General features: G+C 44.8%; 1 pseudogene across 1 annotated transcript; it reads left to right on the top strand.

Moving 5' to 3' along the window:
• Positions 1-15: 15 nt before the first annotated feature.
• On the top strand, positions 16-15673 carry LOC124043617 (annotated as a pseudogene). The gene is made up of 12 exons (XR_006840354.1): positions 16-202; positions 1222-1278; positions 1876-1991; positions 2098-2624; positions 3042-3371; positions 3560-3671; positions 3916-4071; positions 4506-4603; positions 7888-8068; positions 11800-11929; positions 13378-13524; positions 14857-15673. The product of XR_006840354.1 is annotated as an elongin-A-like (transcript).
• Positions 15674-16434: the final 761 nt, after the last annotated feature.

Here is a 16434-nt window from a genome sequence, read left to right as displayed (position 1 = left end):
CTGTTATTATTGCGTAGTTCCGTCAATCTCCATGTCAACTGCAGGCTGACTGAAGCAGCGGATAGGACAGTGCGGACCCATTTCTGCTGTAATGAAGCAGCTTCCGGGTCACAGGACACCAGCACTAAACATGGCGGAGGAGCTGTTGGAAGTGGTGGAGAGACTTCAGTCTCGGCTCTCCGAAAACCTAGAGCCTCGCAAGGTAATAGTCGTAAGGCCCAGAATGAAATGGCAAGGCTGTAGCGGATGGCTTCGGCTCGCTAGAATGTTTTCAGATATTGTAGCGTGGCAGGTAGTTCCGCGAATGTCGTTAGCGACTGATTTTTCTAAGATCACGATGCGTAACTTAGCCAACTAACTGTGTTTCTTAACCATAGTTCATGTTAAGTTTAACCGAGTCCCCGAGCTACCTGCCAAGTCCGCAGAACTGTTCTTTATGCTTTGGAGCCAACGGACATTGCCACTTTCAAATGCTAATAATGTAGCCATCTAGCTAGTGTTCAAGAAACGACACCGATTGTATAAGCTCCACGATCGAGTGACAGCAACATCAGCACGGGCCTTGTTGGTAGATTGTTGCACTTCACTCATGGACCAGTCCAAATTTGAAGGGCAACAACAATACATTTGGGTTGTGCTGCGTTATTGTGATGTCGGCAGTTTCTTGATTGTGTCTCATTGAACAACGCAATCCCTGCACACACTGCCGTGTCGGGGTGGATTTTTATCAGCTGATCGACTTTAGTAAACACAACCTCTCCGGATATGCGTAACTAGCCTACCTCACAACCCCCATAGGCCACGACAACGGACACATCTTGATGAGCCATGACAGTGCGCAATTCGGGCACATTTGTCAATTTCTGACTCAAATACATCCTCAAAGTACGACACAGTTTGTCATATATAGCCTACAAAGTCAACTACCAGTAGGCCTACACTTTTACACAGATAACGCTAGCGTACGCTTTCACGCAGTATACCCATGTCAATGCTGTGATTTTGTAAATATTGTTATGTCGCTATGTTTTCATTCATTCAATGCTCAGCAGCCTTGAATTCACCTGACCATTACCTTTAACCAGCTCTGTCCTCCCTTTTGGCATACCTGAATTTTGTGCACTTTGCAGACTGTTTTTCTCAAGAATCAGGCTAGTTAGGTCAATCAGTACCAATGATGTAGTGAGCACAGTGTAAATCTTCTGTATTTGCACTATTTAGCTCCTGAAGAACCTCAAAAGGCTGGGGGAGGTGCCTATGACTGTGGATATCCTTGTGGTAAGATTTTGAAATAATGCATGGTCCTGTGTGGCTGTTGGTAGAGCATGGTGCTTGCAACGCCAGATAGTGGGTTCTAATTTGTATTTTTATAAATCAGTGCACGCTCACTACTGTAAGTTGCTCTGGATAAGAGCGTCTGCTAAATGACAAATGTAAAAATGCTCATGTCACGATTTTGATAGTATCTCTTTCTTTAGTCTCAAAAGCCCCACATTGATTGCATTGCGCCCTAGTTCCTCAGTCACTGCAAAGTGCTCTTTAGAAGAGGAAGCCAAATACAGTCTTCGGTTATGCAACCGGATGATGTGGCCCTGTGTAGCCAGTTTCCCTATAGGAGTTGATGTGCTTTTTATTATTGTCAAGCAACCTTCAGAGCATGCTCACTTCCTTTTACCATGGGCAATAATGCTAATGTGGCCCATTTTATGTGCAATACTAAGAGTGTTGGCCTGCTCACTTAACCATTAGAGCTCCTGAATCTATACAAACCACCCATGTTTCTCTCAATGACACTAGTGTCAAAACAATGTTCTGATGAGGAGGACACCCTACTACTATCTGTGTCCCGCTTATATTTTGTTCTCTCCGGTGCAGGAAACTGGAGTAGGAAAAACTGTGAATTCGTTCCGGAAACATGATCTTGCTGGAGATCTTGCGAAGAGCCTTGTGGCCAAGTGGAAGAAACTGGTTCCCACCCCGTCTGCTGAAAGGTACGTTATTACTGAGGGGATTTCTTCTGATTCTTCGTCTTCATTTTCGTATTTTCATCTGGATTCTACTGAAGTGTAGCTTTAATGTTTTTCTTCTTCCTCACAGACCCGGCAACGCGAAGGATGTACGGACACACGTGCACCCTCGCAGCTCCGAGGGAAAGGACGGGAGGCGCGAACGTGTCCGGGAACTATCCCCGGAGGAGCCGCCTCCTCATGTAGAGGAGGACGACGAAGAGGAGGAGGAAAGAGGCTACAGCACAAACTACTCCCCCTCCCCCCCTCAGCACCACTACAGCCCCCCACAGGTTGGCCACGGTGGCCAACGAGGGGGGTACCAGTCGGAGGGCTACGAGAGCCCCACGGAGGAAGAGCCAGAGCCCGCGCCCAGCCCCCCTCGCAAAGAGGTCCGACATGCCAAACCGCAAAAAGAGCCTGGGAGGGAGCATCACGGTTCCCACGGCGACCGGGGCGAGGAGAGACGGCAACGTCACGCCCAGGCGAGCAGCCGTGGTGGCGAAGGAAAGAAGAGCAGCGTGGGGAAGGAACCGCAGCACAGTGGCAAGGCCTCCAAGCACAGTCGGCACTCCACGCAGCACGAGAGCAAGAAGGACAAGAGAGGGGGAAGTGAAGGTGAGTGTGCTGCCGAATGTGTTTGCTGAGACAAGTTCGTTGTGACTTCTGTGTCATTGTGACATTTACAGAGAGGCTGGTTCTCAAATGTCATCCTATTCCATAGATGCCTCTTTCAATCTTTGAGTCAGTATTGGTCTGCTAATAGATGTTTTTCCAATTTTGTATTATATTTATATATGTGGGATAATAAGAACTTTACTGTATTGTGGATATGGTGACCCATGGTGTTTTTCATCAGAACTCTGTAACGGTACTGCTATGGGTGATTAAAATAGGTGATGATAGTAGTGATTGTTAGCATTTCTCCATTAATTTGACCCTTAAAGGTGTTGGTTGTCTCACACGTCTACCCCCCCCCCCACAAATAAAAATATACATCCCATAACATCCTTCCCTGTTCTCCTTACTCTTTAGGGAGGTCACGTGAACCTAGGGACTCTCCTATATTAGCCCAGACACCTGAGGAGCAGGCAGAAGAGGCATTTGATACCCCCACCGTGTCGTTTGAATCCTTCCTCACATATGACGCCCCTACGCCCACTAAGAAGAAGAAGAAGCCCAGCAGCAGCAGTCGGCCCTCCTCCCACCACCACACACCTCGTCCTCCTGTCCAGCCTTCGCCTGCTGCCCCTTCCTCCTCCAAGGAGTCCAAGCCCAGCAAGGCAAACGGGAACCGCAGCAAGAGGGCTGATCCAGCCCAGACCCCAACGGCAACGACCCCCGGTGCCTGAGAAACGCAGGAGGGTAAGAAGACTTTCACTGAACTTTTCCTCACTCGATCATGCGTATGTTATATTTGCTGCAAATTAATTTTTGGTACTGGACAGTAAGTCCTTCCGATCGTGTATGTTTTTATTAACCAGTTGCCCTGACCCTGATTTTCCCATAAATGTTCTCAGCTTCTTGACTGAACTCTTCCTCTTTCACCCCAGGTGGTCGAGGTTGTGTCCACACTGCCTGATATCCCTCTGCCGGCCATCCAGCCTTACTACAGACCTCTGCCTTCCATTGATCTCACACCATTGTCCCCTCAGCGGCGTAAAGGTACTTTAAAAAAAAGTTGGTTCCTCCTTCACACTGTGTGTGTGTACTTCCCAATATCCATAATACTGTACAACAGATTGCATTCCCAATACATTGATTCATTCTGTGTTATGATAGTGTGGATATTGGTAGTAGATTTTGTGTAAATGTGTTAATATAAGTATGTATTACTCTCTAGCCCTAAACCAGTTAGTTCTGATTGTCAGCAATATGTCATGCTTAACTTTTCACCTCTTTCCGGCAGGTCCTGTGTCAAATGAAGCCGAGGAGGACACTGGCTTCACTGGGAGACGCTTTAACTCTAAAATGACCGTCTACTCGGGTTCGAAGACGTCTTATCTGCCCAAGATGATGAGTCTGTACGAGCAGTGCATCAGGGTGCTACAAAACAACATTGACTGTGAGTGTTGTCTCCTAGTGACACTGTGAATGCCATGTAATTATAATGCTTAAGTTTTATTTCAGTGTCTTATCACATGTACATGTTAATGTCCTACACCTAACATCTCCCAGAAGGTAAGGACAATTTACCTCATTTATAATGGTCTATTGTTCAAACACCAACTTAATTGTGTGGTTTTATGGCTGCTTGCCAACTTTTATCCACACTCTCAAAATCATTAAAACCAGAACGTCACGTGTTGCTCTTTGTTAACATTACACTCCCACAAAACATTGACTGTTAGTGTCTTACTCCTCTAGGACTTGTTATATAGTCTAAATCCAGGAAATGTGTTCCTGACAATTTTCAAATCACACTATCATTGTTTACTTAGGTGCTTGACACCCTGCCGATTGTGTCATTGTATAATGAGATACTGTATGTTTGTCCAGCAATTGATGAGGTGGGAGGCGTGCCTTTTGAGATACTGGAACCAGTACTAGAGCGATGCACCCCAGAACAGCTTTACCGCATTGAGCAGTGCAATCAGGTAACAGACACAATGAAAGTATGAATGCACAACCCCTCAGCCGGTATGAAATGGTCAGTTGAAGTCAAAAGTTTATTAAAACTCATTTCTTGTTAACTAGAGTTTTGGCATCTACTTTGTGCATGATAAGTAATGTCCCCATCAATTGATTAGACAGATTTTGGGTCAGAAGTTTACATAGACAAGTCAGTTAAGAAACAAATCTTATTTTCAATAACGGCCTTGTTCAGGGGCAGAATGACAGATTTCAGTTACTAGTCCAACGCTCTAGGGGCGGCAGGTAGCCTAGTGGCCAACGTTGACTGTGCCTTTAAACAAGTTGGAAAAATCCAATTGCTTCTTTAAAAGCTAATTGACAATTTGAGTCAATTGGAGGGATACCTGTGGATGTATTTAAAGCATGGGTGGCAGCATGTTGTGGGGGTGCTTTGCTGCAGGAGGGACTGGTACACTTCATGAGGTAGGAGAATTGTGGATATATTGAAGCAATATCTCAGACATCAGTCAGGAAGTTAAAGCTTGGTTGCAAATGGGTCTTCCAAATGGACAATGACCCCAAGCATACTTCCAAAGGTGTGGCAAAATGGCTTAAGGACAACAGTCAAGGTATTGGAGTGGCCAAATCCTATAGAACATTTGTGGGCAGAACTGAAAAAGCATGACAAACCTGACTCAGTTACACCAGCTCTGTCATGACCAAAATTCACCCAACTTATTGTGGGAAGCTTGTGGAAGGCTACACAACTACTAATTGAGTGTATGTAAACTTCTAACCCACTGGGAATGTGATGAAAGAACTTAAAGCTGAAATAAAATCACTTGACATTTCATTCTTAAAAAAAATAATTGGTGATCCTAACTGACCTGAGACAGGGATTTTTTACTAGGATTAAATGTATTTGTCTAAGAATAAGCAGGAAGCACCAGTGACTCAGTCAATAAAACAGTGTACATGCCATGGATTACAGGCATCATGAGCTAAAGGGTAGAGCTGCCACTTTCAAGGAGCGGGAATATAACCCGGAAGCTTCTAAGTCCCGCTATGCCCTATGATGAACCTTCAAACAGGCATAGCGTCAATACAGGCCTAAGATTGAATCGTACTACACCGGCTCTGACAGATGTGGCAGGGCTTGCAAAACATTAGACTACAAAGAGCTGCACAGTGACGCAAGCCTACCAGACAAGCTAAACTAATTCTATGCTTGCTTCGAGGCAAATAACAAACATGCAGGAGACCATCTGTTCCGGATGACTGTGTGATCACTCTCCAGCCGATGTGAGTGAGACCTTTAAACAGGTCAACATTCACAAGGCCCTCGGGCCAGACAGATTACGAAGGCGTGTACATGCGCTGACCAACTGGCAAGTGTCTTCACTGATATTTTCAACCTGTCTGAGTCTGTAATACCAACAAGTTAAGCAGACCACCATAGTCCCTGTGCCCAAGAACACTGCGGTAAACTACCGACCTGTAGCGCAACGACATAAGTCCCCCGGATGTGCCGCACATTGAGATGGAATGCAACATCAAATGTGTCCGGGGCACGACCAAAAGAGGAGCGACCCCTAGGTACATCTGGGTCACCTTCCCAGAGCAAACTCTCCCCTGAGTTTTCCTTCCCTAACAGGCTCTAGCTGCAGCTTGATTTTTAGCACGCTCCAAAACCTTTTTAAATTCCAATTCATTTTCATATTTTACACAATCATGCTCTAGCTGTAACAGAAGCAGGTTTCTGCAGTTCAAAAGGGACACTACTAGGACTAACCGATGGCGTGGCCATTGACGTTACAGGGAGACAGAGAGTCCTCAGAGGCTGCCCCAGTGGTAACTTCAAGAATAGCACTCCATCAGATTAACCTAATAGAATTTTAGACGTTTATCACCAATTTCAACCTTGTAGTGTTCAGCAACCTCAACTGTTCTTTAGTACATAATTCTAACAGTTCCTCTGATGAAAAGCGAATGAACGCATCTAAGACACCATAGTCACAAGAAAAAATACAAATAATCTCATTCTTCCCCTCTGCTGAACACAGACCACACAGAGAAATGACAATCATACTGGGCATCACGGAAGAGATGAGATATGGAGCTTCCCCAAAACCTACAGTAACTCAACCCTAATCTTCATGTGGATTTGCAGTGGGTAGTTAGGCACTGTAGCCCACTGGCAAGGAAATAAGCCACACTGGCAGAGTCCCAAGCCACGGATGTGCCCGAGACAACTGTTCAGTCCAGACAACACAATAAGCATGCCCAACGTATTCCAAAGTGAAACATGTCGCTAAGCCTAGCAGAGTTTAAAAGGCTCTAGCTCTGGGTAGCTAGTGTCACTACACTCCCAAATCTCCCACTGGAGGTACACAGACGATTGTACTCACCTCAGACCAATTAACCAACAGCGAGTAGAACAAGTCTCCAGCCTTGGCAGGGGCCAGGAAACTAACCAATGTACTTTTTCCAACGCAGCACACAAACTATCCACCGCAGTGGCAAGTTTACCAAACAAAAGGCAACTAGTACTGGCCACCAAACATTACAACTCAAACAAGCTGTAACAAAAGATGCAAACAATGCCCCTACAGAGTTTAACATTAATTCCACATTTTTTCCCAAACACAACACACATACTAGCAAGCCACACCACACTAGTATTAGTCCTTCATAATACAATAAAGTGCTATATGCCAAAATGTCTAGGAACCAACCTTATGATCCCGGACGAGCCCCCACTTATCACAAACGGCTCAAAGTGCGTAACAAAAAGGGAGACAACGTGGAGATAAGGAATAACAAAATATTTATTAACAAAAGTAAACTAAATATAATTAACAATGGTGTGAGTGGTTGCGTGCATAAATGTGATAATGATGGGTGTTGAAAGTTGCCAACGCAAACAACCAAAATCTGTGTCTGCGTGGAGAGAGTCTCCTCAATGAATGGGGAATGAGATGCATTTATGCTGGGACACACCCGAACCCAGGTGTGTCCCACTTCAATGATGACCCTCCTGGCTCCGCCCACTGACATCCTATTAAGGAAAACAAGAGCAAAGAGAGAGACTTCGGCAGACAGAGTGGGAGGGTCGTCACATTTGGTTTGGGTAGATGGGTGAGGGGAAAAAATATATATTCAATCAATTTTGAATTCAGGCTGTAACACAACAAAATGTGGAATAATTCAAGGGATATGAATACTTTCTGAAGGCACTGTATTTCCTGTCAACACTCTTGTAAATTGTATTGTATTTTATAATTTTAACCCCAAATTTTCCTCTCAGTGTTTTATGGAGGACTCTGATGAGCTTTGGCAACGCCACTGCCAGCGTGACTTCAAGCGTGAGACGCCCCAGGAGTACGAATCATGGCGGGAGATGTACCTGCGGAAACACGACGAGCGGGAGGAGCGCCTGCTCAAGCTCACCCAAAACATCAGCTCTGCCCATGCCAACAAGCCCAAAGGTTTTCTATGTCCTATCTATGAACTGGATCCTACTATACAGTACTTATTACTAGGAGTTATTTCATCCATGAAAGTGTACTGAGGGTGTTTATTTTGAGTGAGCATATGTGTATATACAGTACCAGTCAAAGGTTTGGACACACCTACTCATTCCAGGGTTTTTATTTTATTTTTACTATTTTCTACATCAAAACTATTAAATAACACATATGGAGTCATGTAGTAACCAAAAAAGTGTTAAACAAATCAAAATATATTTGAGATTTTTCAAAGTAGCCACCCTTTTCCTTTGACAGCCTTGTACACTTGGCATTCCCTCAACCAGCTTCATGAGGTAGTCACATGGAATGCATTTCAATTAACAGGTGTGCCTTGTTAATTTGTGGAATGTCTTTCCTTCTTAATGGGTTTGAGCCTATCAGTAGGGGTGGAATACAGAAGATAGCCCTATTTGGTAAAATACCAAGTCCATATTATGGCAAGAACAGCTCAAATAAGCAAAGAAAAACAACAGTCCATCATTACTTTAAGACATGAAGGTCAGTCAATCCAGAAAGTTTCTTCAGGTGCAGTCGCAAAAACCATCAAGCTCTATGATGAAACTGGCTTTCATGAGGACTGCCACAGGAAAGGAAGACCCAGAGTTACCTCTGCTACAGAGGATAAGTTCATTAGAGTTATCTGCCTCAGAAATTGTAGCCCACATAAATGCTTGACAGAATTCACGTAACAGACACATCAAAATCAACTGTTCAGAGGAGATTGCGGTAATCAGGTCCTCATGGTTAAATTACTGCAAAGAAACCACTACTAAAGGACACCAATAATAAGAAGAGACTTGATTGGGCCAAGAAATACGAGCAATGGACATGAGACCGGTGGAAATCTGTCCTTTGGTCTGTGTCCTGATTTTGAGATTTTTTGTTCTAACCTCCGTGTCTTTGTGAGACGCAGAGTAGGTGAACGGATGTTATGTTTCACTATATTGGATCACTCCATTATCTTGGTATCACTCTGCGGCGGAGGGATACATGCGAGTTGAGGATTTGCAGATTTACTCCTGTGTACACCTGTATCACGGCTGGGGTCCGCCCCTATATATAGACCCCATGGCCGCGACACACGTTTTCTTTCATTTTCTCGGTGGATGTCCGTGTGGTTTGAGGTACAAACTTTCTGCGGTTTGCTCTGTTAAGTCACTTGTAAGTGTAATATCTTTCATGGAGGTGCTCCACTCGCTGCACTCATTTGATCTGTATCTTCCGCCCGTGGTTTGTCGTACTTGTTTCATTAGCGTTACACTACGATTCCGTATGCATACGATTCCGTCCTGCGGTAGGAGGTTGATAGGCTGTTCCTGGAGGACGATGCTGGCACTGTTCATCACCGTGAGCGGGGCTGACAGGCCATCAGAAGCCGGCAGCGGGGATGCATCACCCCCGGCGGCTCGAGAGGCTATGAGGAACCTACTCACTTGGGTAGCCACTGCCCTGGACATCAAACTAGTGGATAGTGATGACTCTCCATCTCTGCTGAGTTCTGCGAGGTGTTGCAGCAGAGACTGGACCATGGAGTTATGTTTGCAGGCACAGAGTCATTTGGCCTCTGGGAGTACCCGCTCAAAGACACCATGATAGCTGCCATGGTCCTCCTGCACCAGGAGATTATAGGACGGAACCTGCCACTGAAGCCGGGACCCCCAGAGTCTTTGATGCAGACTTGAAAGCCACACATGGATCCCTCTGCTTTCTTGGCTGCCTTACCCAGCTGCCTTACCATGCAGCTGCAGGCCTACCTGCATACTCTGTTGCTCCGGCTGTAGAAGGGCACAGAGGAGCTCCTCCGGGAAGCGATGGAGGTGTCTTGCCTGATTTCCCTGCTCCAGGAGGGATGTGGCCCGTGCCAACAGACGGGCCATGGCGCAAGTGGTTACCTCCTGTCGCCATCTCTGGCTGGCCCAATCCCGTCTGCCAGCTGCTCTCCAGAGCCACTCTCCCAGTGCCACTCTCCCCATCACCCCAGCGCTGACTTTTGGCTTAGGGGCTGATGACATTCTGGAACAGACCGATAAGGTTCGTAGGGATTGAGAGACCCTGAGACGGTTCATGCTGCCGCCTCAGGCCATAGGTCACTGACCGTCGCCTTGGACCTGGGAGAAGCTGCCGTGGGGGAACTCTGGGGTATCCGAGACCCCACCGCCTCAGTCTGTGGGCTTGGCCACTGAACGGCACCAATGGTCCACATAAGGGCTACAGGAGGGTGTAATGAACACCATGCAGAGCGCAAGGGCAGCGGCTACAACCGCGGCATGCCAGTTGCGCTGGTGGTTGTTCTGCTTTTAGCGCACTGTTATTGAGGTTGTGCCTCGTGGGGTGCAGAGTGTCCTCCAATACCTGCAGTCTCGCTTGGATGAGGGCTTTGCAGCCTCTACACTGAGAAGGTATTTGGCTGCTATATCTGCCTGCCTTGTGGGGTGGATGGACAGGCCAGTGGGGTGCCATCCCTTGGTCTCCAGGCTTATGAAGTGGGTTCGTTGCCTGCGTCCAGCTAGGACCCGCTCAATGCAGGCCAGTGCTGGGATCTGTGGTGGCACATTCAACACGAGGTGTGGCTGCGTCCTGGGCTCTACTGAGAGGAGTGCCAATCATGCTTTCTGTGCTGCGGCCAGCTGGGATTCCTCTTGCACCTTTGCTAGGTACTATCGGGTAAATGTGGCACCTCCCTCTGCGGTTGGTTCAGCAGTCATGGGCGTCGCCTCCCCTTCCAGGGACTGTGCCGAGACCCCCCCCCTTCCACATTGGCGGCCCCTACATCTCGGTCCTGCGCTGGGATTTCACTGCTGGCTGGCCAGTTCCCTCTACCACCAGCTAAATCTGGTACGGGTATACTAATGTACTACAATCCTCGACAGTGCTAGACGTGCTTCAAAAATCATTTGGAGAACATGTATTGCAGCCATGGGGTCTATATATAGGGGCAGACTCCAGCCGTGATACATGTGTACACGGGAGTAAATCTGTAAATCCTCATCTCGGATGTATCCCTCTGCCGCGGAGTAATACCAATAAATTGGAGTGATCCATATAGCTCACATAACCGTGGTTACATACATAACCTTTGATCTCCACATGTGTGGTTCCGTCCGTGAAGTATGGAGGAGGAGGTGTGATGGTGTGGAGATGTTTTGCTGGTAACACTGTCTGTGATTTATTTAGAATTCAAGGCACACTTAACCAGCATGGCTACGCCAGCATTCTGCAGTGATACGCCAGTCCCACTAAGTGCAAACCAGATTGGATATCATTTGTTTTTCAACAGGACAATGACCCAACACTCCTCCAGGTTGTGTAAGGGCTATTTGACCAAGAAGGAGAGTGATTGAGTGCTGCATCAGATGACCTGTCCTCCACAATCGCACGACCTCAACCCAATTGAGATGATTTGGGATGAGTTGGACCGCAGAGTGAAGGAAAAGCAGCCAACAAGTGCTTACCAAATGTGGGGACTCCTTCCAGACTGTCGGAAAAGGATTCCAGGTGAAGCGGGTTGAGAAAATTCCAGAGTGTGCAAAGCTGTCAAAGGCAAAGGGTGGCTACTTTGAAGAATATAAAATATATTTTGATTTGTTGTTTGGTTACTACATGATTCCATATGTGTTATTTCATAGTTTTGATGTCTTAGATATTATTCTTTAACTGGTACTGTGTGTGTGTGTGTTTTTTCCTCGCAGGTCGACAGGTTAAAATGGCATTTGTGAACTCGGTCGCAAAACCTCCACGTGATGTCCGCCGGCGACAGGAGAAGTTTGGCACCACAAGTACCTCCACTGCCAGCTCCACCGCAGCTGCTGCTCCGATCAAGTATGTGGACACTAGTGTGCATACCACTATCAAACACTGCATAGTACTGCATGCACTTCTGTGTTTATTTTTTCCTACTTAATTTCCTTATCTGAAGATATGATTGGCTGAATGGTAACTTTGTATGCTAACATGTAATTCAGACTCTCAAACGTATTCTCAAAGGTTCACTAGATCATATTTTCATCAACAAGTTGACCGTTATGATTTCCATCCCAATTTTTATCTTGTCTCATCTCTGCAACTCCCCAACTGGGTCGGGAGGTGAAGGTCAAGTCATGCGTCCTCAGAAACATGACCCACCAAACCGTGCTTCTTAACACCCACCCGCTTAACCCGGAAGGCAGCTGCACCAATGTGTCGGAGGAAACACAGTTCAACTGAAAACCGAGGTCAGCCTGTAGGCGCTCGGCCTGCCACAAGGAGTCGCTAGATCGCGATGAGCCAAGTAAAGCCCCCCCCCGGCCACACCCTCCCCTAACGACGTGGGCCAATTGTCTGCTGCCCTATGGGACTCCCGTTCAAAAAGATTCCGGGATTGAACCCGGGTCTGTATTGACACCTCTGCACTGCAGTGCCTTAGACCGCTGTGCCACTCGGGAGGCCGACCGTTATGATTCTATGTGAATTGTTGCAACGTCATCATGGGAAGTTATAAAGGTTATCAAGTTCACACAGGGATTACGATTCCTTACATTTAAATAAAATGCTGAAACTCCCCCTGACATTTTCTAGCTGTTCTGAACTTGCAGGAGGACACACAGCTTCAGGGATGCCAGAGTAGCCAGAGGACCATATGTTAAACAGGAAAAGCAAAAGACTAAAGCGAAAGATTTCCCAGTGTTCAATCTGGTGTCAGGGTGAGGATGGAGAGGCTGAAAGAGAAGAGCACATACAAACATTCCAGAATTCCTTTAATCTCTCCACCACCATCAAACATTCTGATATGCTGGCACTTACATATTCATAGCATTCAGCCAATCATTTCTGTGTATAACTTAATATAATATGCACTTCAGCATATTTGTATCCAAAATTTGATGGAAAATATGTCCTGTTTTGAAGAATGAATGAGTAGTCATAAGATATCATAAAGTTTCAACACACTGAATGAAATGGAATAGAGGCAGACATTCTGACGTTTTCTGGCCGTCCCCGAACATGCAGGGAGACGGCAAGCTTCAGAGACATTGTGAAAGCTTGATAGGAAAAGAAAGCGAGACAGTTGTTCAATCTGACGACGGGTTGAGGATATAGCAGCTAGACTACATGAGTAAAGAAGAGCAAATAGAAACTTTCTTGAAATGCTGATTTTGAGAACTATTAAGTGATGTAGATGGTGCTTATAATGCCCCCCCAGGCTTGAAAACATACTATTATCTATATTGTTTTGTATATTCCTGTACACTGATTGGATCGTCCTTCCTGTGTTTTTTTTTCTTCTTCAGAATAAGGCCAGCCATGTCTTATAGCTCTCAGTTGGCTGAACCCAGCTTCTCCTCCTCTCACGACAGTCCCCCTGAGACCTCTCGCTCCTCAGGCCCCAGCAGTGGGGGGTTGCCCCAGCGCAAGAGACAACAAGCCACAGGTCAAAAGTGAGTATCGTGTGTGTGAGAAAATGGGTGCAGAAATGTACACTCGCGTTCAAACGTTTGGGGTCACTTAGAAATGTCCTTGTTTTTTAAATAAAAGCACAGTTTTTATCCATTTTAAAATGTCAAAATTGATCAGAAATACAGTGTAGACTTTTGTTAATGTTGTAGATGACTACTTCCTTCACAGAACAGCAAAATCTGTAGAAAGAGGAGTGGGAGGCCCTGGTGCACTACTGAGCAAGAGGACAAGTACATTAGAGTGTCTAGTTTGAGAAACAGACGCCTCACAAGTCCTCAACTGGCAGCTTCATTAAATAGTACCCGCAAAACACCCGTCTCAACAGTGAAGAGGTGACTCTGGAATGCTGGCCTTCTAGGCCAAGTTCTTCTGTCCAGTGTCTGTGTTATTTTGCTCATCTTAATCTTTTCTTTTTATTGGCCAGTCTGAGATTATGCTTTTTCTTTGCAATTCTGCCTAGAAGGCCAGCATCCCAGAGTCGCCTCTTCACTGTTGCTGTTGAGACTGGTGTTTTGTGGGTGCTGTTTAATGAAGCTGCCAGTTGAGGACTTGTGAGCTGTCTGTTTCTCAAACTAGACAGACGAATGTACTTGTCCTCTTGCTCAGTGGTGCACAGGGGCCTCTCACTCCTATTTCTATTCTGGTTAGAGGTAGTTTGCGCTGTTCTGTGAAGGGAGTAGTACACAGTGTTGTACGAGATCTTCAGTTTCTTGGCAATTTCTCACATAGAATAGCCTTCATTTCCCAGAACAAGAATAGACTGACGAGTTTCAGACGAAAGTTATTTGTTTCTGGACATTTTTGAGCCTGTAATCCAACCCACAAATGATGCTTCAGATACACAACTAGTCTAAAGAAGGCCAGTTTTATTGCTTCTTTAATCAACACAACAGTTTTCAGCTATGCTAACATAATTGCAAAATGGTTTTCTAATCATCAATTAGCCTTTTAAAATTATAAATTTGGATTAGCTAACACAACGCGCCATTGGAACACAGGAGTGATGGTTGCTGATAATGGGCCTCTGTACGCTTATGTAGATATTCCAATAAAAACCTGCCGTTTCCAGCTACAGTAGTCATTTACAACATTAACAATGTCTACACTGTATTTCTGATCAATTTGAAGTTATATTAATGGACAAAAAATTTGCTTTTCTTTCAAAAACAATTGGACCCAACATTCATGTAAAAAATAAATAATATATATGTTTTTTTTCTGTTTTAAAAAATGTTGACTTTAATCTGTGTTGAGAACATGTCTGCTTGGCTAACTTTTCTGCTGTTACAATGTCACGTCTGTTTGTCTTGCAGAAATCGCCCCCATGATGGCTAAAACTATCAAAGCTTTCAAGAACAGATTCTCCCGCCGATAGAGTTGGAGAGAGGTGAATGTATGGAGTTATTGAGAGGAAGAGCGATTGTAGGAGCTAAGTGAGCTAAGCTCTTTTTTTTTAAATTCAATGAATTATGGAAGATCTACAAACCCCGACCAGACATGTGTACACACACAGACACACACACAGATTTATTCCATTATTTTAGCATTTCTTAAATACACACACAATTATGTCCTATTTTTTAACTGTTCCCAGTTTGACCCTGGCAAACACACACTTGTACACACACAGACAAAATAACATTTCAAAGGTGAAACTAGTCATTTGTTACAAGTTCATACAAGCAGTATCACACTACAGAGGGACTCTGACAGACAGAACTATTCTTTATTATGGTACTCATAAGTTAAGACATCAAACTACATAGTGCTGTTAGTCAGTCATGTTTTTAAAAATACAATTGAGTAGACCTCCTTTTACTCCAGTGTATTCCCACTTTCTTTTCCTACTGTGTTCAGTGTTGAACCACATGTGCATCCCTACTTTTATCTGGTTCACTGTGATGAGTGAGGAATGAAGTGACTGCGGGAAGAGGAAAACACAAAAAGGGAGAGAGTAAAAGAGCAAGTGATAGGACCCTGCAGCTTCACTCGTATGTATTTATTTTCAACTCTGGGACCCCCGGGTCACCCTGAACCCAGACCCAAATGGAAGTGGATGAAATAGTAATTTTAATAGATTTTAATAAATGTTATATGGACATTTTTAATAAAATTGACTTTTTGCCCTCATATGTTAATGGTCTATTTTCTTCAGTCTGTGTTGATGTTGAAAAACACAGCTCAAATCTAGCAATGGAACCAAGCAATAGTGCACTGAATAAATTGTTGTAATAGGGTATATTCTGTATGCCCCACACTGAGAACAGAGAATGTCATTGTTCAGCTTTATATTGTATCAGTGTAATAATGACTACTGAAAGAAATATGCAATGAATGCAAAACAAATGGCAGTAGCATTCCACTAGACACTGATCTAAGCTCAGTTATTGATTTTACATGTGTGTGTGCTTGGGTTGGTACTACTTTGTATACTCACAAAGTCATAAACCCTGCCCATTTTTACAATTTATCTTTCAATTTAGATTTTAAACTGAACTTTAACCACACTGCCAACCTTATGCCTAACCCTGACCTTAAATCAAGACCAAAAAGCTCATTTCTGTAACCAATTTTGACTTTGTGGCTGTGCAATCTGACTGCATAAAACAATTATGTATACAAACCCTGGTTTGCAGATGCTATGTATTGGCTATTGTATTGGCTTTGAAGCCACGCCAGTAGGAGCAGTTCTCCACAGGAATTAATGGAATTCTACGGTATTTCAATTAAATGTTTTGTGGTAGTGGGGACGGTAACATTAGTGATCTCTAAAGGTTATACTTTAAAGAATTTTAATATATTTTTTTATGTTTACTCACCTAGTATAATTTAAAGTATGGATTAAGGCACGTGTCAAACTCCATGGAGGGCCAAGTGTCTGCGGATTTTCG

The sequence above is a fragment of the Oncorhynchus gorbuscha genome, linkage group LG09 (genome assembly GCF_021184085.1).
Source record: "Oncorhynchus gorbuscha isolate QuinsamMale2020 ecotype Even-year linkage group LG09, OgorEven_v1.0, whole genome shotgun sequence".
In the NCBI taxonomy this organism is placed as follows: domain Eukaryota; kingdom Metazoa; phylum Chordata; class Actinopteri; order Salmoniformes; family Salmonidae; genus Oncorhynchus; species Oncorhynchus gorbuscha.
Note: the sequence above shows the minus strand (reverse complement) of the source record. Positions and strands in the feature narration are given on the sequence as shown.